Raw genomic sequence first — 3,770 nt, 5'->3', positions numbered from 1 at the left:
ATGGGGACAATCGAAGCTTCAGGTGTGAAATCCGTCCAGACTCTGCCCTGTGACTGATGGAAACCCACAGGCTTCCTGTAATACACTGGGATCAGGATGGGTCTCAGTGAGTCCTGTCTGCTCTATAGGGAATTCTCAAACCTGAGGGTGGTTTGGGGGATCCCCTAAATTTGCCATTTGTTCAAATGAAAGCATAGTCCTGAGCACTGTGCCCTCATCCTTTGCAGATTGGCTGTCTCTGTGACTTAGAATTTGTAGAAAAAAAAAAAAAAACCCCGAAGTCAGAACTAAAGGCACCTTAACAGTCCTTTAGTCTGCCAGGGTCACAGCCCCTTCAGTTCTGTGTCCTCAGGGCCCACTCTCCTCACTCTAGTCCTGGTTCTGCTGCCCAAGCCTGCCTACTAGTCCTCCAACCTGGACCTTCTGCTCCACCCTGACCTGGGGTCTGACCCTGATCCAGGCCTCCCTGGGCTTTCGGATGAGATGATTGCACTTGGTTCCCCACCTCTGACCCTGCAGTTCACTCTGAGGCCATCACCATAGTCCATCAGATTGAATTACTATTCCCATTGGACACATGCAAATCTGAAACTCTAACACATAAGCCCAGAACCCAGGAGCTGGGCAGGGCTAGATCCAGGATCCCATCAGCTCCACCGAGTTCCTCCCCAGCTTCTCTGCTTTATGGGCCAGCAGGATCCTGCAGGGTTGGTACAGTTCCTAAGATGGGGACTAGAAAGGCTTTATCTAGGTAGAAGCCCGAGTAATACAAATGAAGGCGTCAGGATTTTCTGACTTGCCCCAAAGGAAATTCTGCTTGGTTCTCATCACCAGAAAGAAAACTCTTTCCAGCAAGCTTTTTAAATGTTAATATTGATTGAGTACCTACTCTGTATCAGTCATTACGGGAAGATCATTGCATGCATGATCTCAGTATCCTCACAATAAAACTGAACAGATGATGACGCTAAGGCAGAGAATAGCTCAGTAATTTGTCCAAGGTCACATAACCTGACCCTTCCTTGCAGGTTTCATCTTTTCTCAACCTGAGGTTGTTCAATGGCAGCAAATGACATGGAGGAAACATTCCTCATGAGATATTGAGAAGGAACATCCTCAACCCCCACCATAGGGTCCTGCTTGGAGGAGGTGTGCCTGCTAGCAAAAATCTAGTCTGGTGCTGTGGGATGTAGGTGACCTTCCTGACACACCAATACACCTGTACAAGTTACCTGGACAAACCAGCATTAGCCTCAATTTTCTTCAGGAATTCAGTCAGCAGGAGAAGCAGTTCCTCTCTGCTCAGTATGTCCCAGAGACACTCAGCAACATCCTCAAAAAAGATCTCAATATCTAGATGAAAGGAAAGAGAATGAGGTTAGAAGAATTTGTGAAGAGAAAAAGGGAAAGTGTTAGTCGCTCAGTCCTATTTGACTCTTTGTGACCCCGTGGGCCGTAGCCCACCAGGCTCCTCTGTCCATGGGGTTCTTCAAGCAAGAATACCGGAGTGAGTAGCCATTACCTCCTCCAGGGGATCTTCCCAACCTAGGGATAAAATCCAGATCTCCCACATTGCTGGCAGATTCTTTACTGTCTGAGTCACTGGGAAAGCGCAGAAGATTTTGTGGTGGATCATAAATGGTATTGGGTAGCTTTTTTTTTTTTTTTTAACCCTGTGTAACCTGGGGGAGGGCTCACAGATTTTGACAATCCACTCTAGAACAGGTATCTAGATCACCATGGCGACAGAAGTTGAAGAGAGCTATTTGAGTTTTTTAATTTGGTGGACCCGAAGTGTGGAAACTCCAGTTGGATGTTGCTGTACCAATTCTGAAAGACCACCATGTTCCAACAAAGTCCAAGCATGTGGTGTAAACCCAGTGGACACATACATCCGCTCTGGCATTCACAGGATAAAACCACTTCTACCTTATACTCCTAGCTGAGATGTGGCTGGGGTAGTAGAAGCTGCTGGAGAGAATGTATCTTTCAAGAAAGGTGATATTCACTACCAGGACGGTCTCTGGGAGCTACACCGAGTTCGCTTTGGAAGCCCATCACATTGTTTACACACTTCCCCCCAAAATTGGACTTTAAACAAGAAGCTGCCATCAGCATCTCATGTTTTACTGCTATCGAGTCTGCTCCCCAGTGTCCATGTGAAAGCTGGAGAAAGTGTTCTGGGGCAGGTGGAGGAGCTGGAAGAGCAGCATGCCAAATGGTTAGAGCTTATGGCTTAAAGATTTTGGGCACAGCTACTACTGAGGAAGGACAAAAGATTGTTTTGCAAAATGGAGCCCACTAAGTGTTTAATCACAAAGAAGCTAATAATATTGATAAAACTAAGAAATCTGTTGGTGAAAAAAGAGTTGATATGATTATTGAAATGTTTGCTAATGTCAAACTTAGTGAAGATCTAAATTTTTTGTCACATGAAGGACGAGCAATAGTTGTTGGCCGCAGAGGTCCTATTGAAATAAACCCACAGGATCCGTGACAAAGGAATATAGCATAAGAGGAGTAGCTCTCCCTTCATCCTCCAAGGAGGAATTACAGCAGTTTGCAGCAGCTCTCCAAGCCAGAATGAATCAGTTAGTTGAGACCAGTAATAGGTCCCTGGTATTCACTACAGAAGGTGGCCCAGGCTCATGAAGATATCATTCACAGCAGTGGGGCCACAGGAAAAATGATCCGTCTCTTAAATCACTAATCCTTCCATTGATTTCCTGTGTAATTAAAAGGTTTCCTACCTTAGTTTTATGTACACTGCATTTGCTCTGCTTAGCAATCGTTTGATTCAGTGAGTTTCTTCTATTTAAAAAAATATTTATCTTAGGATTCATAGGCGTTGGAGTGCAGTTTATTTTACAGCTGAGAATATTCTTTATGCCTTCTACCTCTCATCAAGGAATAGTAGGAAATAGGATGTTAGTGGTCACTTGGCATTGGAGGACATTACAGAAATTCCTAACCAATGCTTATCATTAATTCCATACCTTTGACTAAAACATGCTAATTCAAAATAGGACTGCTTGATTCCCAAGCCTAGTTCTCTTTACAAAGGTTCTTTAGTCTCTGATTAGCCCAGAACTATACTGGACTCTGACGATTCTCTGAATTCAATGAGACCCCTTTTCTAAACTAATCTCATCTAGATCTACAGGTCTCTCAGAAGGGCAAGATAAACCATGTCCAGAGAAATCTGTTAGTTTCCCAATATTCCCCAGTGTTTTATGCTTTTTTCTGGGTTAATCATTGACTACCAATGATCCATGTGCTCTCTGAGGACATCAGCCTTATCTCTGGGATAATATGATACCAGGTGCATAGTTGGGCTTCCCAGGAGGCACTGGTGGTACAGAATCTGCCTGCCAGTGCAGGAGATGTAGGAGATGTGGGTTTGATCCATGGGTCAGGAAGATCCCCTGGAGAAGGGCATGGCAACCCACTGCAGTATTCACGCCTGGAGAATCCCATGGACAGAGGGGCCTGGCAGGCTACATACAGTACACAGGGCTGCAAAGAGTCACACATGATGAAGTGACTTAGCACATCAGGTGCTTGGTTTCCAAATATATATGCATTGATTGGTTCAACTTGTTTCTAGCCACATGAAGACTTTTGATTTACAAATGGCAAGTGCCACAGCCTTCTCCAACTATTACTTGGGGCCTCCTGGATCAAAGATCGTCCATATGAGGGTAAGCAGAACATGCTGCCTCAACAATTTAGGGTCTGTGTCCCTTGCCAGCTTGAAGCAGTCTGAACAG

The 3,770-nt window shown here is 44.9% G+C and overlaps 1 pseudogene; it reads left to right on the top strand.

The window, feature by feature from the left end:
- On the top strand, positions 1-2,710 carry LOC133248746 (zeta-crystallin-like; annotated as a pseudogene).
- The last annotated feature ends 1,060 nt before the right edge of the window (positions 2,711-3,770 follow it).

This window comes from Bos javanicus, chromosome 5 (genome assembly GCF_032452875.1).
Source record: "Bos javanicus breed banteng chromosome 5, ARS-OSU_banteng_1.0, whole genome shotgun sequence".
Taxonomy (NCBI): domain Eukaryota; kingdom Metazoa; phylum Chordata; class Mammalia; order Artiodactyla; family Bovidae; genus Bos; species Bos javanicus.
Note: the sequence above shows the minus strand (reverse complement) of the source record. Positions and strands in the feature narration are given on the sequence as shown.